The sequence below is a fragment of the Pipistrellus kuhlii genome, unplaced genomic scaffold (genome assembly GCF_014108245.1).
Source record: "Pipistrellus kuhlii isolate mPipKuh1 unplaced genomic scaffold, mPipKuh1.p scaffold_m20_p_14, whole genome shotgun sequence".
In the NCBI taxonomy this organism is placed as follows: Eukaryota; Metazoa; Chordata; class Mammalia; order Chiroptera; family Vespertilionidae; genus Pipistrellus; species Pipistrellus kuhlii.
The window spans coordinates 4,425,449-4,449,025 of NW_023425449.1; the positions used below are offsets into that span (position 1 = coordinate 4,425,449).

The window sequence follows — 23,577 nt, forward strand, 5'->3', positions numbered from 1 at the left end:
CCTCAGTGAGCTTTAGTGGATAAACAATACCTGTCCTACAAACACAGCACATTCTTGGAAGGGCGCTGGGATGCCACGTCTTCCCACCTCTTCCTCTGATCAAATCCTCTCTCTGGAGAGAGTCTGTGTCTGATCTGTTCCCCTGGGTGTGGTCCATAACCTAAAATAACAGTACTTCTCAGAAAAACACCTTCCCAAGACTAAGCTCATTTGGTGCCCAGTGTTCTGTGTAAGGCCCTTCTTCCCTCAGAGCACAGCAGCAAAACAGACTCAAATATATCAGTATAGGTTGCACGGGAAGGCTGATACAACCAAGATTGCTATGCCTACCTCCAGAGTTTCTATCTCAAGAGGTCTGGGGTGACAAGCTGCTGGTTGATGCCAATGTGGCTCGTCAAGGGACCACTTTGAGAACCACAGGCATTGTCCTAGTCTGTAACAAGTGAGTCAGGATTAAGCACGCAACCTGCCTCAAGTCAATGCCCAGCTTTACTGCTTTCCAGCTGTACAATCCTGAACAAGTCAATCTCTCCAAGCCTCGGTCTCTCCATCTGTAAAATGGACCTAACAATGATGCATCCTTCACAAGGTTATTGCAAGGAAGAATGAGCTCCTGCGTGCAGAGACTTCAGGAAGTGCTCAATGTTTACGAGTTATTATGATTCAAGGGGGCTCTAAAGCCCCCGGTCATCTTCTCACAAAGCTATGCTTCTCAAACACCAGAAAAAAACAACACCTACTGTCACTATTGAATGTGTCTGTATCCTAGAGCTGCCCGGAGATGAAGGCAAGCTTCAGGAACACCCTGGTGATTAGGCAATGACAATGAGCAAAATATACCCAATCCCTGAGGGGGGGCTGGGACAAGTTGAGGCTCCTTAGAACCTCCCTGTAGGGAAAGAGCTCAGGAGGTGGCATCGTAAGCTCAGAATTTGGATCCAGGCTCTGCTGTGTTTGGCCGGGTAACCTGAGACTCAGTTTCCTCATCTGTTCCTGGGGACAATCATGTTCACCTCAAACTAAAGGAGCTGCCAGCTTGTTTTATAAGCTCTGGTCCTCCAAGCTGTGAGAAACCCAGCAGCTACCCAAATATTTGTGTCCCTTTCTGCTCCAGTCAATTAAGGTGCCACTGCTGATAACTGAGCCCAATCGGTGCTCTCTGCCCCCTGGCTGTGCTGCCATCTGGATTCTGTTTCTTTAACAAACCCTCATTTCTGAGAAAGGCCAGGTCACTCCACTGGAAACCATACTCCCTGGCCTCAGCCTCGCAGTGTTTCCAGGGAATGCCACGGGTCTATGTACCCAACTGTAGGTCAGTCCAAGAAAGAAGTGATTAGCGAAGGGCAGAGTCATGGTCGGCGAGAGCCACAAAACCCACAGGAGACAGAGGTGCGTGATAGCGTGTCCGTTTCCCCCAAGAAGTCAATTTCACCAGTTACTGGACATGCCCTGAACGAAAATCCCACAGGAAAGCAGCACAGATTGTGTTTATCGTTCTGTTCCATTCCTCCTGTTTGCTCAGTAAGCCTGGTAAATAGCTTTGCGCAAACAGAAACCTTTTGAAGTGTATTGAGTTCTCTCCCAGAACACTGACACCCCAATCTTCAGGTTGGTGTGTGGGTGGAGAAAGCACTTTGGAATGAGACTTCCTGATCAATGGACATGCAACAAAAATGAAAGAACAGCCACTGGCCATTTATCTGCAACAGACGCTGATAGTCGCAGTTCCTGGGTGCTGGGGATATAAGAGAACACAAAGCATCGCCTCTGTCCTCACGGATCAATACCTAATCAGGGAACATTCTAGATAACACGCAGAATTAACTGCACATTATTTGGCCAATGAGCACTGGCTCCTTTTTAAGACATATTGGTCAAAGTGTGAGTACAGGAAGGACGAGACTTTATGAAGATATCCACCTACGTGGGTGTGTGTTTTTATTGTGTCAGAAGAAATTATAACTGTAAATGATTTCCAGAAACAAGGGATGGAAATATTTCAGCTAATTCTTCTAAAGTGGCTACACTGCACAAGCGATTTGTGTATTTATTCATCTGCACGTTCAGTTAACAATATTCTTTGGGACTTTCTATGTACCAGACACTAGAGACACAGACATGAATCAGACTAGCGCTCTGCTCTTCAAGACGTGTCAGTCTAGTGGAAACACATAATTACCGTTGGATGATGAGTTAGAGGAAAGCGAGAATAACAAGATACAAAGGAAACAAAGAGTATATGGCTCGTGTTATATGTGTTGGACAATGTGGCTAATGCCTACTGGGGCCGTTGCAAGTGCTTTACATACATTCACATAAGCTTCACAACAACGCTGCCAGAGTAGCTAGTATTCTAAGCGCCCTCGTACAGGTGGAAAAACTGAGCCACAAACATATTCAGTTACACAGTTAATGAGTGCCAGGTCTGGGAGCCCAGGTGATTTGTCATGACTGTATGTTGCCTCTTCAACTAAACTCTCTGATGAGCATTAAGAGGTTTGGTGACAGCTCAACTTTGCTTTCAGCTAAATCATCTCGCCCTATAAAAGCACCCGAACACAAAACTTCTTATGCAATGGGACTTATTCCAGGTGTGAGAGACTCCAGCAAGAGTTTTTCCAAGATGGAGTGCCAAGAAGGGTTACTGACTTCCGTGAGTGGCGGCCAGAGAAGCATCATCATGTAAAACAAAGATAGTAAGAAGGAGGGACAAAATATCAGGTTCCCGTTCTAGCTTTGCTCCCTCTGACCATGTGACCTCTGGTAATTTGTTGGATTTCAGGTTCTCCTTTCAGTTCCGTGGGGACATTAATACCAGGTCACATTTTGAAGGGCTTGGATATGAGTGGCTTTTAAGATGCCATATGGATGCTATATATAGATTTTTAAAATATGTTTCTATTTACTTCAGAGAGAGGAAAGGAGAGGGAGAGACAGACAGAAACATCAATGAGAGATAATCATTCATCAATTGCCTCCTGCATGCCCCCTATTACTAGAAATGGAGCCCACAACTTGGGCATGTACCCTGACTGGGAATAGAACCGTGACCTCCTGGTTCATGGTTCAACACTTAACTCTTAAGCCACACTGTCCAGGCTGAATGTTTTGGGTTTTGTTATTTTTTATCATCATTATTTATTCTGTCATCATCAGTTGTTGTCATCAATATCACTGTCATCAAAGGCTTGGCCCACAAATATATCAAGGTGTATTTGTTGAGTGTGAATTAGTCTTAGAGGTCAGAGTCCTAAGCTCAAGGTCATTTATTCAGTCACAACCGAAAACCCTAGAGAGAAAGAGATCCTGGCAGTGTTTGGGTCCGGAAGGGGACATCAGCAGAGCTTGCTGATGTAGTATGACCTAGATATGCTGAATGGGCACTTTACAAAGACTCACAGAACTCTGCCAGCTTAGAGTGCCCAAGCCGCCCCCTGACCATCCCTGAATCACCACACCCAATGCCATTCAAAGATTCTGTGTGGAACACGTGTCACCACCATTAGCTAAGGTGATCATGCATTCTTTATCAGTATCATTGCAGTTTTATAGCCTTTTCCTTACAGTGTGGTATTTTTAGGTCTTCTTGTCTCCCCAGCCCGAGTCACATAATCTGGGCTCTTTTCGCTCCTCTTGCTATGCTGTCCAGCAAGTGGCTTTTCTTGCCTATGTCCACGCATGACACAGGCTGGCGTGCTCTACAGCCTTTGCTCTGATTAACTCTCTGTTTTGTTTGATTTCTAGCCAAAACCCAGCAACTCCCTGGGTTTTACTCCCAGTTGCTCAAATAAATAAGCCAAATGTTAATTTGTTGCTCATTGATTACGATTAAGTGCAGAAATGTTGTCACCGGAAATATTAATGTTTTTCTAGGAGCCCGCAGTGGCACTGTAGTGGTATTGGGTTTTGTTTTGTCTTGGTTTACTGGCGAAGCAGGGGGGAGGGGGGAGGAGGGAGGGGGAAGAGGAGGTGGGGAAGGGGATTCCCCTTTTTCAATGTCCATTATCTCATTTGATTCTCTGAAGAGCTTGGCAGAGTAGAAAGAACAGGAAGTGTGATCTGTATGTCATAGGGCAGAGGAAACCGAGCACAGAAAAATTAAGTCGCTTGTCCGTGGCCACTCGGTTCAGAAAAAGCTAACGCAGCTACAACTCGGTCAGCCTGACCCCCAGTTCAGCGCACTTGGGAGTGGCTCCACTTCCCATATGTCATCACGTGGGACAGTAATAATTTGTACGATATATTTTCATAGACAATTTTTGGGTTATCCAGAAGGCTTACCATGTGATCAAATATGCCAATAACAGGCTATATATTGCATCACTCTGTGAGAGATTCACTGTGCTGATTAGCTAATAAAAGTCTCTGAGAAGTCCTTCTGTACAAAATGTACACTTCTTTTGTTGTTTGTTTGTTTGTTTGTTTGCTAATCCTCCCCGGGGATATTTTTCCATTGATTTTTAGGGAGAGCAGAAGAGAGAGAGAAAGACAGAGAAACATGGATGTGAAAGAAACATATTAATTGGTTGCCTCTTGCACAAGACTCCACTAGGGAGGAGCCTGCAACCAAAGTACATGCCTTTGACTAGAATCAAACCTGGGACCCTTTGGTCCACAGGCTGATGCTCTATCCACGGTGCCAAACTGGCTAGGGCTAGATGTACATATTTTTGACACAGAATTGTCCGGACACATTTGACCACGAGGAGGCAAGGGCAAAAGCAGAGAGACCATGTGCCAACAACATGGGTAAGAGTCAGGGGTGCTTGGGTGAAAAGGAAAACTGAGTGAGAAGAACGTATTTCAGGGGCAGAGCCCCCCACATTGCTGGTGGACAGGATATAATTAAGGGAACTAGAAAAAAGAGGAGACAAGAAGGAGTCGGAGACATTAGGTCTGAGCAACGATATGAAGAGAATGGCCACTTCCTGCAGGAAGCTCTCCTGGACTAACAGCTCCACCCTTCCATTGTAGTCTCTCACTCCACCAGAACCCTGGTCTTCAGAAACTGCAGTTTTAGTTTGATTTTTGTTAATAAACATTGAGAAAATACATGAGCTTATAATGTTTTACTTACTAAAGTCCGCCCTCTACATTCTCAGGTGCTGCATCCATCCATTCAACCAACCGCAGGTCAAAAATGGCCTAAAAAAATAAAAGGTTACATTGTTGGTAGGCTTACCTATACATGGACTCTGAAGGCTCACAATGGCTGCATCCGTAATGAACACGTACAGAAGTTTTTATTGTCATTATTCCCTAAACAAAACAGTATAACCAGTATTTGCACAGCACTCACATCGTTTTAGGTATTGTAGGTAATCTAGAGATGATTTAAAGCACATGTGTCAAACACAAGGCCCGCGGGCCAAATCCGTCCCGCCAGGCCTTGCAATGTGGCCCGCACCGCGCTGTCATCACTGCACTCCGCTGCGTTTCCATCACAATGACAGTTTATGACTTCAGTAAACCATTCGGCCCGCGATTTAGGCTGGATTTTAGATTTTGGCCCCTTCTCTGATTGAGTTCGACACCCCTAATTTAAAGTATACAGGATGATATGCATATGCTATATGCATATGTTATGCCATTTAAAAAATACATTTTTTTAAATCACTTTCAGAGAGGAAGAGAGAGGAAGAGAGAGAGTCAAACATCAGTGATGAGAAAGTATCATTGATCGGCTGCCTCCTACACGCCCCACACTGGGGATTGAGCCCGCAACCTGGGCATGTGTCCTGACCGGAATAGAACTGTGACCTGGTTCACAGTTTGGATGCTCTATCATTGAGCCATGCTTGTTGGGCTGTTATGCCACTTTTTTTTTTTTTTTTTTTTTTTATAAGGGACTTACGTCTCTATAGATGTGGGTATCTCTGGCAGATGCTGGAGCCTGGATTTCAGATGAAGCTGGTGCTATCCGGTGGGAGGGAAAAGTCCAGTTGGCAGGACGACAGTAGGCGCTTGCCCCATACCTGCTCCCAAAGGACCACTGAGCGGAAGCCCCTTGCTCTTCTAGCCCTCACTGCTCTCTGAACCTTGCTTGGCACATTGCCGTTCTTTTCTTGTCTAGTTAGGAATAGACAAAGATACCCTTCCCATCTGGACCTTTCTTAAACCATTCACCCGAAAGTCTGGTCTCAGATTCCAGGACCTGGGCAGCTCGCTTGGCCAGAGGCCCCGCCACAGTGCACGGAACAGGCTCACATGATTTCCCTGGCTCTCACTATGAGGGCTCTCCCTGAGAAAGCTACTGGGCAAGTCATTTTTGGTTTCAGTTCGTCCCTTTTTCTTTTCCACTTGGTCGCCCAGGGTGACTTCTACACTGAGAGTTTCTCCCCCGGGGACCATCCACTCCGGCACCGCTTGCTCCCCGGGTGCAGATGTTCTCGGCCCCCCAGTGCCTCCTTTCCCCAGAAGAGGTCACTCCTTGATTAAGAAAACTAGTAGTTTTACCCCAACCCCCAGCCCCCTGCTGCCATTCAATACAAATTTCTTCTCCCAGTGAATAACCAACGCCCAAATGGCCATTTAATCTTTACTAATGTTCTCACCATTGATTTTATCATCATTGTTATTCTGAAAAAATACTCGTTGCCCTGTGTGGTGATTATCACATCAGTCTTTGCAGAGATCTCAGCATGACAATCATTTTATTTCCTCCTCAAACTGACACTCTTGCTACTACTGAAGGACAAAGAGATGAACTGGCTTACATCAAGATTAGCAACAGCAAGCCCGGCTGGGGTAGCTGAGTGGTTGAGTGTCTACCTAAGAACCAGGAGGTCAAGATTCGATTCCAAGTCATGGCACACGCCCAGGTTGCAGGCTCAATTCCTAGTAGTGACTGTGCAGGAGGCAACCAATTGATGCTTCTCTCTCATCCTTGATGTTTCTATCCCTCTCCCCTCCTTTCTGAAATCAGTTAAATATATATACACTGAGTGGCCAGATTATTATGATCTCTGAATGCATAATAATCTGGCCACTCAGTGTATATCCTATATAATATAATATGCAAATTGTCCTCTCTACCAGATGTTCAACCAGTAGGCAGGCCGACCAACCGCCCATGTTCCCTTCCCCTGACCAGTCTGGCCGGACCCCACCCATGCACGAATTCATACATCGGACCCTACACACACACACACACACACACACACACACACACACACACACACATTGAGTGGCTAGATTATTATGCATTCAGAGATCATAATAATCTGGCCACTCAGTGTAATTTGTTAAGACTATCAACAGCAAAAGTTAGCAGAGACCTTTGGTGGTAAGACCTACTCCTGATGACAAGTACTGAAAGGAAGGCATCAGGGTTTAATTGGCTGGGCCACCTTTCTAAGGGAGGAGTGAAAGGCTGGAACACAGTAGTCATTCAAGGTGAGGGGCACCATCCTGTGAAGACGGACAGATAATCAGGGAGGTGATTTGAAAGCCAGCGGCTGGGCTAGTGGGTAGCTTAACAGTCTTTTCATCTTCAAAATTCCCAGAAAGTAAACAATGGCAACCAAGCTACCAAGACAATGGCAGCAGAAAAGCCTACCTAATCATCATGGGATGGAATAAAAGGTCAGGCCACACACCATTGATTCTTTGCCATTGAATGAAGTGCCTGAGGTACTTAGTATGTCATTCTGAGTTCTTGCTTTCAAGTAACATGTGGGGAAAAAGAATGGGAGGGAAGGGGGCACGTAAGTGATTAACTGAGGCTCACAGCCCCAGAGGTTTAGAAGAGCAGAACCATTACAAGTCTAGTGATTAGAGAGGGGGAAGGTCAGCAATGATCTTGGAGAAAGAAGGGAAAATGGAGTTGAATACCACCATTGAAGCTGCCTTCGTTGTGAATGAATTGCAAGTAACCATTCAGCCTGGGAACATAACACTCAGGCTTCAAAATCCCAGACACAAAAGTCATACAACCAAGAGCTTAAATCTGAGAATTATCCTTCACTCATCAAATTCCAGCAGGTGCTAGGGAGACCTCGCCCAAGCCAATATACACCAGAATGACAGAAAGCTACATTCTCATCAAACAAGATCTTCCATTGGGAACAAGTCTCATAGCTTCAACGATTTGATTTATTGGCAAGAGTCAAAAAAATGCTGAGTTCCCCTCCCTGGCAGTGGCAGAAATCTGGGAGAAGTCATAGGTGGGGTGGACCATATGCTCAGCACTCTTCGGCATGACACAGGACTTACCAAGGAAGGGTGTGGGGAGAGACAGAGATTTCATAAAGGCTTTATAAGCCACAGCCACCTTCATAAAGACCAGCTGTTGCCATCAGCTCTGTGATAAAGGCTCAACAGAAAGTTGGGCTGGATTCCTCTGTATTTCCCAGGTCTTAGAAAGGCCCGGTTATCCTCCTTCATTACTCTTCATTCAGACCCAGAGGGTTCCACGAACATGCAGAGGCTGCTCCATAGTGAGCCTCCAACCAAACTAGGGACTTCTTAGAAAGTACTGCCTGAAAACTGCTTGATTTTTAAGCCATAATAGCTGGTTATGCCCTATGAAAAGCTCACAGGTCGTCACCTCCTCGCCTGCTGCCCCCCCACCCCCACCCCCACCTCCTGGCCCCATATGCCTTTTCACCATTAGCCTCATTCTTTAAGAAAAAATGGCTTCTTTCTGAACACTGAGACACATGAAACAAGTCAAGGGCATGCGGGATGCTGCTCCCCTTAACTTAAGCCCCAGGGAAGTTGATCCCTTTGAGCAGATTCTTCTCCTTGCCCTCTATCCTTTCCTATATGTATCAAGAAGTTTGAAAAACGGGGAGTATCGTCATAGATTTTTGGGGAAACATGGTAAAGCCTTTTGGTAGGACAACTAGGCAGTATTTATCAAAGGCCTCAAAAAAATGCAGGTCCTTTAAATAAAAAAGACCAGTGCTAGTGACTTATTTCATGCTCACAATTTGCTGTGAAAATGTCAAAGAATAAGGATGTTCATCACAGAGTTGTTTTTAATGAGGACACATTAAGAAAGAGCCAATAGGTCTACAAATGGGGATTTGGTTAAGGACATTCTGATATATTCACATTATGTAATGTTTAGCAGTCATTCAAAATGGTATAAAAATATTTCATTAATCTGGCAGGTAGTTTATGATATATTATTAAGTGGAGAAAAAGATTTCAAAATAATAGTTGGATAGAATTATATTTTTGTTTAAATATATAACAGATTATAACAGTTATATTCTCATAAATTTACCTATTGCGAATATGATAAAAACTTGTGGAGTGATCGTTTTGGAATAGCGTGGTGTACAATTCCTCCAGTGGTGATGTTATTGCTGAAGTTTTGGCATTTTTGACATTAGGCAATTCTGCGGCCCTGAGCATAGAAAAGTCTTTTCTGAAGTGGGAGATCCTTCCTGCTGTCAGTCCCCAGGAAAGAGGTGTGTCTCAGAAATTAGGCATTAAAAAGAGAGATCCCCTTGCTCGGTCTTTTGTCCTCAAAAGTATAGGACACCCATAACCCTTGAGAGTGAAAGAGTCAAGGTATTCTCAAAGCTTAATTCTGAGTCATTTTGTTTGTGCAATCCCTTAGGAAGTTGCAAAAGCTTTTGTCCTTTTGATCTGTTCTGGGGAGCCAACAATAATGACAGAAATAACGGCCGTCATGGGGTCGGGCTCTGCGTATCCCTTTTCTCTAGGCCTCCCCCAGCTGCGTGTGAAATGGAACGGCACAGCCCTGTGTTGCAGGAAGGGACAGCTCACATTCCTGAGCAGGACACTAAGCCGGACGCTCTCCTCAGGTCTCTGCATAGATTCTCATCTGCTCCTCTCCACAGCCTTTAGGAATAATGACATCACCTCCGCTGCACCACGGAAGACACTGATGAGGGCAACAGAGAGGCCAGTGACTTTCCCAAGGCCACACAGCTTGTTCGTGGGGGACACGGAATTCACATTCAGGCAGTTCAGGCCTAGAAGCTCTGACTACTAAGCTCTACTGCCAAACCCCAGAAACATGAGAAGGTGGTGAATCCGAATTCAGATTTATCCAAAATCAGGGAGCAAGAGTAACACCAACATGAAGGTGGCAGAGAGAATGAAGGGGAAGCCATCCTCCCCAAATGGAAAGATGGACGCCGGTACTGCTGGCTCGGCCCCCACCACCCGGCTGTCCCCATGACTCTCCATCCATCTAGAATTTGGGCCACCTGCTTTCCATTGTACTAAGAGAGGTTGCGTTCTTTAATAAGCCTGGATCTGCCTGTGAGATGTGTCCATTTGGTCCATCTGAAACCCCTTGCTAAACCCCTTGCTAACATTGAGGTGCTGAGGTTACCAGGCTAAGGTGCTTCCAGCCTAACAGTAAACTTATCAATAAACTCTAAATTGCCCGGCCCACGTGGCTGAGAGGTTGAGCATCCACCTATGAACCAGGAGGTCATGGCTAGATTCTGGTCAGGGTACATGTCCGGGTTGAGGGCTCCATCCCCAATGTGGGGTGTGCAGGAGGCAGCTGATCAATGATTCTCCTTCATCATTGACATTTCTATCTCTCTCTCCCTCTCCCTTCCCCTCTGAAATCAATTTAAAACTATATATATATTTTTTTAATTATTTTTTTTAATCTGTAAATTATGCACTATGGCAAACACGTGAACAGGGAGGAGGTGCTCTCGGCTCTGCGAGGGAGAGGAGGGCCATGCCAAGCACAGCCTGTGGACACCTACATTTCTGTCACAGACTGGCAGGCATCATTCCCAACATGGTTTTAGGTGCCCTCCGGAGACTTCATGCCACTGATCTACGAGAAGGAAGTGCGTGGTCTTGCTGCTGGAGCAAGCTAAGACATCTGAGCCAGGGATCTCTAGGACCACAGACAGACATTCCCTGCAGCCATCCTCAGCCCATCTCCCTGTCCAACAGCCGAAGTGGCTGTCGGGAATCAAATGAGCCTGGACTGTGGGCTGAGGCTGCCTTGAGACCCAGCACACTGTAGGAGTTCTACCTCGCCCTTTACACTTCGCCTCTCCCCAAAGCTCCTTCAGCCAGAGAGCAAACATTCACCCACAGGCCCCGCTCACATACACTCAAACACATACCCTCACACACGTGCACAGACTCTCTCAGAGCAAATATTATTTTAAAATGCTCGAGGGCAGTGACCTGAGGGTCTATTGAACTTGAATTACCGCAGCAGCAGTTTTCCTTTCAAGCCAACATCAGATCCGATACTGATGGACCCGATGCTGTGTCACTCTGAATAAGGATTGCATGTGGCCTGCGTCAAATTGAGCCCAGCACTCGACGAATCCACAGTCAGGCTCCAGTAAACTCTCCCGTCCCTCTTAGAAATGCCCTGTCATTCAACTCCATTGGGCAATCATTGGGACTTCTTCCAGGAGAGAAGGGAAGCAGGGAAGCCACAGCTGACCTCCCCGGGGCTGTGCGGGGTCTCGGGCCCTGGAACTACCTTCCCCAGGATAAATATGTCTGAAGTTGCCTAACTTCCCCGCCTGACCTAATTAGTAAACACCTTCAAAGGGATCAGGCTGACTTTTGAGACAAAGTCTGCCACACACAGCAGAGGCGAACAAATAAATATTGCAAGGGCACATCTGTGTAGGTGGAACGGGGAGGGGAGAGCAGATTAGAAACAGAGAGGAGTTAATGTTGGGAGTTCTGTTGTGCAACTGTCCTTGCCCTTGCCCCTCTGCTGGCCAAACTCACCCTTTCTCCAGGTTTCTGGGGACCTGGCCCCCAGACACCCAACCACCCAGTCTCCAGAAAGAACTACCCAAGTGCATGGACTCAGCCTGACCAGAGCCCTGGTCACTGGATAGCATGCTGGTTTGGAGATCTAGCTAATGGAGAACAGTGCCACTGAGTGTCCACACAGGTGGCTGCTAGTGATGTTGTCGCTGTTTTAACCCATCCAGTACTGGCCCTTCAGGCACGACCAGCAGTTCTCCACTACACCTCTGCAGAGCCAGCCCTTCTACAGCGTGTCCTGAGTCTTCATGCTTTTTCAGTGGCTGGAACAGCAACTAATGAGACCTCCCGGGTCACACAAAGGCTTCAAAGGAGTCAAAGTCCATGGTGCAGTGCAGTACCAATGAATGACGTCATTGGTTAGCCTCCAGGCGGACCTAGAGCAGAAGCGTTGATGCCACTGGATTTAAACCACCAAAGCCATACTTGGAGTTGAAGTTCAGTTCTCTGGAGGAGACCAGAGAGGTAGACCGATATCAGCTTCTTTAATACCTTAGATTGCACATGTCCCAGGGATAAATATGTCTAAATATTACTTTTCTCATTTCCCAGAGGAAGCTGAGATCTGAGTACATGGGTGGACCACATATGCTCCAGTCCGCTTTGTTTTGTGTTTGTTGTTCATTGATTTGGTTTGGCTTTTCTGCTGTACCATGTATATGATTATTCACTCAGCAAAAACTGTAAAATACTTGAAGGCAAGGATCTTGTCTGTCCTCTTTTTACTGTATTTGCAATGCACAGCTGAGAACTGGATCAATATTCATTCACTTGTTCATTTATTCATCCATTTGCTCAATATGTATTTATCATACATTATGGACATAACAATGAATAAGACCAAAACGTTACCTGTTATCATGAAGTTTACATTTTAGCTGAGAGAGACAATCAATCAATAAAGAAGCATACTAATGAAGGAAGGAAGAAACTGAGAAAAGAAGGGAAAAAGGAAGAGGAGAATGAGGAAATAAGTAAATTATCAAAACCTCATGAATGTCCCGCAGAGAACTGAGATTGAAGATGTAATGAAGAGAGGCAGGGTGGCATCATGGGTTCAGCATTCAGGACAGGATTCTTGAAAGAGGTGACCTTTACACTGAGATCTGAACGACAAGGAGGACTCCATAGAAGGTCTAAGGGAAGAGATTGCAGTCAAGGAGACTAGGCAAGCCCTGAAATGAGAATGAGCTTTAAGGGTTCAAAGAGCTGAGAGGTTCAAAGTGGCTTGAGCAGGTCAGTGAGTGAGAGGGAATTACACAAGATGATGTCATTGGAGTAGGTAAGAGGCAGGTTACACAGGGTTTTGTAAGCCAGGTTTAGACTCATTCATCAAATATTTGTTGATTGAATAAATGCACAGGCCTTGAAACACGGAGAGAATGTAAGTACCAATTGCCATTCAGGAGTTGACAGTTACATCAGAAAGACAAAAGAAATCTACATCTATTCACTCAAGAAATGTTTACTAAAGCCCAGTGTGTACCAGGCACTGCAGGAGATAAGAGGGACACCAGAGTGAGTAAGCCACACTCCCTGCCTTCAACCAGCTCACAATTTTAAGGAGAGACGAGCACAGTACAGAGCACTGAGGAAGCACTATGTGAACAATTGGAAAACATCCATCTCAGTTTGAAAAAAGTCAAGGAAAAAGTTAAGACAGCATGCACATTAAAATAAAAAGTCAAGGAAAAAGCTGAGGCAGCCAAGATGAAAGAGTTCAGAGATCAGTTGGACCCTGCCGGCTGGAAAAGGTCAGGGGAAATTTGCATAGAGAATACTGGACTTGAGCAGGATCTTCAGGAATGCATGGAACTTGGAGATAAGAAGGGGGGGTTCTGGGCTAAATAGCAAACTAACACAGGTTTAAATCAAAGGTCAAAGCCCAAGTGGGGCATTCAAATCTCCTCACAGCCTCTATTCTTCCCAACCAGTACCTTCTCTGCACACATCTCTACCCCTCCATGCTCATCCTCCCTTTGGGCTAAAACACAACTGAAATGACCTCCTAATCATTTCCCACATTGCTTAGCATTTTACTCACTCCAAAATGAAAGTGTGACACCCCCCCCCTTCTAAGTAAGAAGACCATAGATAGCTTCCTAACGGTTGATTATCCCATGAAGGGATTCCTAATTATACCATATGTTTCATCTTGGAACAGTTCTTTTCCTTGGCAAAAAGATCCCTCCTTAAATGCAATGGAAGTTTGCTTCCTTGATACAGCTGTTCATTGATCCTAGTTTTAATCTCTAAAGTATTTTGCTCAAATGTGATTGGGTCTGAATCAATACCAAAACCCTCAGAGCATATAACAATAAGCATAGATTCCTCACTCATGACCCTACGGGCTGCTGGAAAGGCTCTGGTGCCCGCTGCACGGTGGTGGACGTAGCTGTACTCTGCCTGTCTCTCATCCTCCTTTGGGACCAGCCAACTGGGACATGCTGTTATTATGGTGATGGCAGAAATACAGCAGAGTATTTGAGTTACAGGCACTCCATAACTTCTGCCTACATTTCATTGGTCAAACCAAGCCATAGATCCAAGTCCAATGTCAAAAAAAAGTATTCAAGAGGAGAGTACACTCTGCCCACCATGGCAGGAATAGAGACAATGAGATGCAAATTGCAGCCAATCATTTAATTCACCATAGAAGTTACAAATAATCCATCCCACTTCTGCCACTATTGTCAAATCTCAGAAGGTGGAGCTTGTGCCCCTACAAACATCCTTACTTTCCAAGTTAAGTTTCCTTAACTTCTTTTCCAGGGGGTTTTCAGAACCCTTCTCCTTGCTCTGATCTGAACACATTCTAGTTTGTTAACATTCCTACTTAATTTTGTCAATCAGATGTGGCAAATCAGTGGGGATTTGCCATTACTGGAAAGTGGGTGCATCTGTTAGAAACTGATGCCCAATAAACACTCTAAAAGTAAGCTTCTGATTCTATGGGCAGGCCAGGCAATTTCTCTAGTCTGGGCTGAGCATCAGGGCTCACTTGTGTATCTGCAATCAATCAGATGGCAGATGGGTGAGATGTTGGTTGGTATAGGATGGCCTCAGCTAGGATAACTGGGGTCTCTCACCACCTGGGTCTGTATTCCTCCAGAAGGCTATTTACACATTGGTATCAGGGATCAAGGATCCAAGAATGGAGGCTGCATGCTTGAGGAATAGATTCAAATGGCACAAATCCCTTCTACCACATTCTATTGACCAAAGCAAATTACAGGGCCAACCCAAAAACAAAAGCAGGAAAGTAAACTAATATGCTAAAACATTGCTGTGTGTCTATGGCAGCCCTCACAGTGCTGGGCACACAGCTGGTCCCTGGTTGCCACATAAAGTCAGGCAAAAATAATCTACACTCAATGCAACACAATTCCAATGAGATAAATCAACGGTTCATGCATTTTTTCCCCCCCAGTTAAGTCCTTTTACTTAAGATTAAATATGTCCAACTGGTGTTAGTGGTTGTGTGTCAACCCATGAACCAGTAAGTCACTAGTTTGATTCCCAGTCAGGACACATGCCTAGGTGGGGGACTCAGTCCCTGATGGAAGGTATGCAGGAGGCAACTGACAGATGTTTCTCTCTCATTTACATTTCTATCTCTCCCGTCCTCTCATTCTAAAATCAATTAAAATACACACACACACACACACACACACACACACAACACACAAACACACGTAATGATTTTTTTTTAAAAGATTAAATACTACATGAAAACCGGATGAACATGGATCTACTTTAGCTAGAAGAGAGGACATTCCTGAAGTTCTTCCTCCTACCCAACTTCTCCAATCCCCATCTCCCCCAAGGTATCTCAGGCCTCCTTGGAGGCCAGGGAACAAAATTGAGAACTCATTGAGTGAAGCCAGCTTTGTGAAAAGGGATCCTCCATAAGCAATGCATCTCACAGGGTGACTCAGAGCACACAGCCTGAGATAATGGAGTCAACCGTTTCTCAACACGACCTCACCTCCAGTGCAATACACTCTGTTTTCTATTCTTTTAATTTTGAAATGTTGGTCATGAACTACTAAATTGATTTTATAACCCACTACACAGGTCATTCCCCACAGTTAGGGACCAATGGACCGGATGACCTTTGGAAAAATATTTCAACATTAAAACGATTGCCCTATGGTTCCATGTCTTCCATATCCTCGATTTCCATGATTTATCCTCAGGAATGAGGAGAGTCTGGTGATGGGCACCACCAAAAAGAGTAGAAGTTAAGTTCTAGATAAGCCATAATGATGTTCCCAGAATAATGGAGACCACATGACCTCGTGGACACTAACAAAATGAGATAAGACTTATAAGAGTTCACTAGAGAGTCTGACTCCCTAAGTTAAATCGTGCCAATGGTAGCCTGAGTTCTTGGAACTTATTACTTAATCTATGAATACCTCAGTAACTATTTTATCTGACATTTTGGTCTAATATTAATATCTACCCTGCCAGATTACTAATAGCATTAAATAAGATAGAATATAATGGGCTTAGCACAGCCAGGAACATAGTGTCAGGTTCTCTAAAAATAATAAGGAAGTAGATGGATTTTTCTCCCCAAAGTAGTAGGCTCAATCATAAGACAAAAGAAGGATTGCTGTCTCCGGCCTCTGCCCCTCTTTTACTACTCAGAGGGATCTGAGTTCAAATTCTTGTTCTGCCATTTAAGAGTTGTGGTCTTGAATGACTCAGACTTTCTGAGCTTCAATATTCTCAACTGAGTAATGGAAATAACAAAACCTACCTATGAGGTTGGTTGAAATGATACAGGTAAAGCAGCTGGCACAGTGTCTGCTGCATAGGAAATGCTCAATAAAAGAGGAAGACCCAGAGAGAGAAAGAGATCCCAATAACATCCAGAAAAAAAAAAAAAAATCAAAGTGCTTTGAAAGCAACTGTTCATATTTTGAAAATAACTGAAAAACATTCAAGTTGTGTAACAAACAGCCTACCACAGCCAAATCGTATTGGTTATCTCAGCTATGACTTAGTCATCTAAAATGCAGAACCTACCAAGAAGTTCCAACAACATGAAGTCACAAAATTCATCACTGTCTGGTGTGTGTGTGTGTGTGTGTGTGTGTGTGTGTGTTGCATCTGCTTGGCTGAGTAAACACAACTTCCTTTTGGTGCCGCAAAATTGGTTGGGGTTTCATAATAATTAAGGCAAGTCTCTGCCACCAAGAAATCTCTATAAGCAATCAATATCTCAACCTCACTCCCCTTTTTACTGAGCACTTACTATGTGCCAGGTGTTTTTACGGACATCACTTCACCTAATCCTCTGAGAAACCTGAGCACACAATGTGTTGTTGTTTTCCTTTGTAATATATTTTTATTGATTTCAGAGAGGAAGGGAGAGGGAGAGAGAGCGACAGACATCAATGATGAGAGAGAATCATTGATTGGTGCCTCCTGCAAGCCCCACACTGGGGATTGAGCCCGCAACCCAGGTGTGTGCCCTGACTGGGAATAGGTTGATGCTCACCCACTGAGCCGCACTGGCTGGCCACACGGGTTTTTTATTCCCATTGTACAGTTGAGCATCCTGCGGCCATGTAACTGTTAAGAGGCAGAGCAAGAATGTGAATCCAGACCTCTCTATCAAAGCCAAAGTCCTTTGCCACTTCCCAATCCTACTCCCACAGATTAAGAATAGATGTAGGGCCGGAACTGGTTTGGCTCAGTGAATAGAGCGTCAGCCTGCAGACTGAAAGGTCCCAGGTTTGATTCCGGTCAAGGGCATGTACCTTGTTTGCAGGTACATCCTCAGTAGGGGTGTGCAAGAGACAGCTAATCAATGTTTCTCTCTCATCGATGTTTCTAACTCTCTATCCCTCTCTCTTCCTCTCTGTAAAAAATCAATAAAATATATTTATTTTAAAAAAAGAATAGATGTAGGTAAAGGTCAACAGATAGAACATGGCATACGAACTGCCTAGCCCCTCTGTGTATACCTTAGTGGGGGTAGGATAGGGGTTAAGAACAAGGACTTCTAACTTGGCCAGACCTCGCCTCTAATTCTTACGCTACCACTGATAACTCTAACATCCAAGAGGCAGAGATGATCATATGGATGTGTGATAGAAAGCTTTGTGAATGCATGCACGTACACACACCACCACCACCACCATAGACTCAGCGCTGAGAGGTACCTCAGAGAAGATCCAACCCAGTCTCCTCTGCCGTTGAGAGAGCCAGCACTGGGTGACAATGAGAGAATCGGGGTGCCCCTGCCTGAGGTCCCACAGGCACAGAGAACAGTCACCCTTCTAACAAGGGCCATCAGAACCCCACCCCTGTCCGGTGCTCTATCTAGGGCCCAACCCAGCGCTCTGTACAAATGTGCGCAACTTTTCCAGTGCACTCCCCAGATCAGAGGAAACGCCTGGCCCGATAAGGCAGCCTCTGCAGGAGAAAGCCCATCTCCCTCGGAGATTTTTGTCTGTCTGCTCATTTGCAGAGGTCACAAGAAGGGCAGGGGAATTCTCTCACGACGTGACTCCCGGGTCTCCACACCCAAGAATGCAGGGAGATTTAAACAAATCACACATCCGGCAAGAATTCAGACAGGCTCCCCGCTACATTCTGAGCTCCCCTCCGCCTCCCGCTAGTGGATGCCATCAGCTGTTCCGTTGCTAAGAGACTGGAGTGGGTGGGCAAGGCCAATAGCCATATTTTTCCAACTTATCTGCAAAAACAGTTATGCCTTTGCCCCCTCCAGGGCTCGGGCTTTCTTAAGAACAGGATATGAACAGCAGGCCCACGGAGAGAGTGAGAGTACATTTTCTCAAGAAATGAACGGAGTTTTTCCAGGACACCCGTGTCATCCAGCGGAGTGCTGGCTGATTCTGGATCTGATGCAATGTTTGGGAAAGAGCTGCTGAGCAAACATGACTCAACAAAATGTTCAGATTTGCATCCCTATCTCCTGGGGAGATGCACTTATCGGCACCAACAGATGCCGCGGCCGTTGGTCGAAGTGTCGGGCTGCGTTGGTCATCGGAGAATTTAAAAGGAATTTTAAAACACCGGCAGGGGTTGTGGGGAGGTGAGCATTTGAATCACTCTGGGACTTTCCTTTTCGGTTGCATTCCAATCGGACAGACCGAAGCCTGGCAGAGCCTGCCATTGCTCAATGTCAAAAACATTCGCCTGGAATGCGAGACATGTGAACTTGGACACCCCCTGCAGCTTCCCTGTGTGGCCCCGTTGCAGCATCACTATAAACACCCCTCCACCCCCCGCCCAAGGTCCTGAGCACTGAGCCGATCTCGCAGGGGCCAGGGGAGCCGGGAGGTGGCACATTTCACACGACAAAAGGCAGGGACACAGAAGTGAGCATTCCTCCCCCAAGGTCTTCGTACAGATTCATAGTCCACTCTGATGAGCAGAGCAGAGATGGGAAATGAGCCTTTGGGAACAGTCGGGCAGATTTTTTTTTTGCCCTTAGAACAAAGCAAGAATGTGAATTAACTTCCTCCTTCTCTGGGCTTGTACCTGGCAGTTGGAGGCAGAAAAATACACACACACAAACACACAACTGCTATAATCGCTTCTTTCCAAAGAACTCTAAGAGTCATAGACATGGATCTCTAATTGCCTGCTCTGTCCTCTGCCCAGGGACCCCTCCCATCTTGGCTTAAATAGTTAAGGTAGCAGCTCTTACCACCTTAGTATAAATGAGAACATGACTCAGCACACCCAAAAGCCCATTTAGAAGCTGCACCATGTTCCACAGCTCCGTGCCCCAGTCAGCAAAGGCCTAACAGCTGGCAGACCTCTTGGGAAGTAACCATATACAAATCACATCACCCCCTTTGCCACCCCCAAAGCTGGCACGGAAGAAAGGAAGGCGTCACAGGCAGTGTGCCATCCACAGCCGAGAACGGCCGAGTTGAGTGCAGGGTCCCACGCACGAAGGACAGGATACACAGGTCTGAGAGAATAAAACACCTAACCTACATCAGACAGGCGGATGCTAGGAACTTGATGGCTTTGTCCGACTGAACTTTCACAGCAGCCAGCGAGGTGCCGGCAATGCCTTTTCGGATGTACCATCTGTAGGGTGGAGTCAGCACAGCCTCGGAAGTCCCTGCTCCACGGAAGGTGACACTCACTGAGAGAAGAGTGATGATCCCTCAGGCTAGCTGTCACAGATGGTGCAATCCTTCACACAGGACAGCAATTAGCTGACAGAATGCCAAACCCTTGTCACCCTTCATTCCTAATTGCCCATCTGGGCTGGCAGATTTGTTTACCAAAAAGGCACTTGGAGTAGCAAGTGAAAGGGCTGTTCAAAGAAGATTCTAGAATGCAATTGAGTGTGTCTCTTTGGAAAACGGGGAAGGTGGGCAAGAGATCATAGGCCGGCTGAGACCAAAGGCAGGACGTTCAGAATTGAGCCTCCTGCCCTTTTAACCCCCGGAGCTGGGGAGGAGGAAGCGGAGGAAGAAGGGGTGAAGAGAGAGGATTGCAATACACCGACTCCAGGGCAGCGCCCATTGTTGTTTTGATGGTGAACGGATTGTGTGACACAGACTTTTATTTATGAGTATCCTGGACATCAGGCTCCTTGTTCCTCCTTCATGGGCTGATAAAACTTGTGCAATCCCCTGCCAGTCATTTCTACCCCACGCGACAAAGCACTGAGCTCAGGGATGGCTCCGGGCCACGGCTGTGATTTCTATAATGGCATTCGTAAGTGATCTGTTAGAAGATAGGCTTCAATCATATTGACATGTCATCAATAGCGAATGCAATGTCACATGAATATCTAGATTTGTCTTTTGAGCGAGTAGTAAGAGACTGTGTTAAGTTCTTCCTTGCATTTAAAAAAAAAAAAGATATTTTATTGATTTTTTACAGAGAGGAAAGGAGAGGGATAGAGAGTTAGAAATATCCATGAGAGAGAAACATCGACCAGCTGCCTCCTGCACACCCCTACTGGGGATGTACCTGCAACCAAGGTACATGCTCTTGATTGGAATCGAACATGGTACCCTTCCACTGAGCCAAACCGGTTTCAGCTCCTCCTTACATTTTTGAGAACACGGATGATGCCATCTACTGTGAGTAGTTGCCCCTTAAGTAGAAAGATTCTTGGTCATCGGTTGAAGATCGAGGTGATCACAGCCAAGTTAAACTTTAGCACTGTTTACCGGGCCTTTAGGAAAATCACCAAAAGAAAACTGTCAGCATTATGCTCCTGACGCCCAGCACAGTGCAAAGCACAGAGTGGAATAAATCAGTGGCTCAGTGGAACTCAGCTTTGATAGACTGAAAGGAGATCTTTCTCTAATGCAGTGGTTCTCAACCTTCCTAATGCCGTGACCCTGTAATACAGTTCCTCATGTGACATTACCATATGAATGGTAATGTCAATATCTGTGTTTTCCGATGGTCTTACAGCAGTGGTTCTCAACCTGTTCTCATAACAGTAGCAAAATGACAGTTATGAAGTAGCAATGAAAATAATGTAATGGTTGGGGGTCACCACAACATGAGGAACTGCATTAAAGGGTCGCGGCATTAGGAAGGTGGAGAACCACTGCTCTAATGAGTGTTGGAGGTTTTGTCCAACAGGACCACCTGAGACTAGGGGCTGTGACCTCTTGTCCCCTCCTCCTGGATTTCCTATGAGGATCAATGTTGCTTCTCTTCTGTGAAATGCCTTTCCCCCATACTTACTTGGAAAACTCCTATTCCTGGTTTGAACCCTTCTCAAATATTTACTCCGCTAAAAACCTCTGCCTGCTCCAGCTTCCTCTGGTCAAGGAACTGGTCACTTCCTCTCTTGTTTCCACCCTGATACATGGCACACAGCACAGTGCCTGTCAAAGACTATAATTTTGATTGATGAGCAAACACGAATGAATAAATGGTTGTTAAGAATACAATTGGAGTCGATAAATCTATAGCAATGAGGTGCCTACTAAGTATAAAGCACTGTTCTCTGCCTTCAGTTAGGATCACATTCCACATAAATGTCTTGGCGGGTGGCTGGGAAAGAATCTATAAAATGACAATCCGTGTAGCTTTTGTGATATCAATTCCAAAGCATTTGAATTGACCCTAAATAACGTTGTATAAAACTAAGGAGCCAGCCCTAGCCTGTTGGCCCAGTGGAAAGACTTAAGTGTCCTGGATTTGATTCTGGTCAAGGTACCTTGGTTGCAGGCCTGATCCCTGGCCCTGGTCCGGGCCCATGTGGGAGGCAACCAATTGATATGTCTATCACATCGATGTTTCTGTCTCTCCTCTTCCCTTAAGTCTCTCTAAAGATAGATGGAAAAAATAGCCTTGGGTGAGGATTAACAAAAAATAAATAAAATTTAAAAAGCAGCCGAGGCCAGTTTGGCTCAGTGGTAGAGCGTCGGTCTGCGGACTGAAAGGTCCCAGGTTCGATTCCGGTCAAGGGCATGTACCTTGGCTGCAGGCACATCCCTAGTGGGGGTGTGCAGGAGGCAGCTGGTCGATGTTTCTCTCTCATCGACATTTCTAGCTCTCTCTCTCTCTCTCTCTCCCTTCCTCCTCTCTGTTAAATATCAATAAAATATATATATTTTTTAAAATTTTAAAAGCAGCCAAAAGTAATGCCAATCCCATCCCTTAAATATTAACCATCCATCTCTGAAGGACTCCCACCCACTCTCTAAAAAATAAAGGAAGCAGAAGCAGCCACCTTCCTCCTTTGGGGGCAGCCTGTGTTTTAAAATATGGTTGGTCATTTTCACAAGTATCTTTGACTCATACAGTTTGTCACCCAGACACATGTTTCTGCCTGGGTCTGTCCCTTTTCCCTTGGAAGAGGAAGAATCGTTCTAACCCAAGGGACCGCGACTTCAGGATAAAGAGCCTGTCTAGGGTGCCATCCTCCAAAGCAGAAGTTCGGGGACTTGCGTTAGAAGCTTTAGGCACGTGGAAAAGCTAGGCCGTCACGAGGTTCCTCAACCACTTCCAAACCCAGTGGGCATCTACACTCCTAACGCACACCCTGGGCAGAAACCACGAAGATGGTGGAGTCCATTTTTCTCCTGTGGAGCCAGCATTTTATTTTCCTCCCGAAAGTCACGTGAACATGGAAGTCACAGCGCATCCATGGCTTAGTGAGGAAGGCTGACCATGCAGGTCTCAGATCCCTAGGGAAATGTCTGGGAAGGGATGCGGGGAACATTCCACTGTGGCTATCTCTGTAGATGTGAATGGGGTTGGAGGGTAATGGAAAGGAATTTTTACTATTTTCTCTATAAGCTCCTGGATAGTTTGATTTTTTTCTCCCACCACAAACACATTAATTATAAAATTTTAAGCCTGGCCAGTGTGGCTAAGTGGCTGAATATCGACCTATAAACAAACTAGGAGGTCACAGTTTGATTCCCAGTCAGGGCACATGTCCAGGTTGTGGGCTCGATCCTTAGGGTGGGGCATGTAGGAGGCAGCCGATCAATGATTCTCTTTCATCATTGATGTTTCTCTACCTCTCTCTCTACCTCTCCCTTCCTCTCTGAAATCAATTTATATATATATATATATATATATATATATATATATATATATATATATATATATATATATATTCTAAATTTGTAAGTAATAAACTTGTTAAAAATGAAGATACAAAATGGGGTTGGGCCACTTTGACTTCCAAAGCTCTCTTTGTCCCTGACAGCACTCAGAAGCTGGACTGGGTGATTTTCCCACTGCAGGCACAGAACCTCTGGGTCCAGATTCTCTGTCCATCAACATGTACCCCATCACTCCAGAGGGAAGGGGGAGCTGGCTGGGAGAGAAGACACAACTAAA

At 45.5% G+C, this 23,577-nt stretch overlaps 1 long non-coding RNA gene across 6 annotated transcripts in view; it reads right to left on the reverse strand.

The window, feature by feature from the left end:
• Positions 1-23,577, reverse strand: part of LOC118718669 — a 406,395-nt gene that overhangs the window by 179,858 nt on the left and 202,960 nt on the right. For 5 of the 6 annotated variants that reach the window (XR_006741533.1, XR_004987870.2, XR_006741535.1 and 2 more), the window contains exon 5: positions 5,078-5,145. The exons of the other annotated variant lie outside the window; for it this stretch is intronic. This is a non-coding gene — a long non-coding RNA (uncharacterized LOC118718669). The remainder of the gene's footprint in view (positions 1-5,077; positions 5,146-23,577) is intronic. 6 annotated transcript variants of the gene reach the window in all.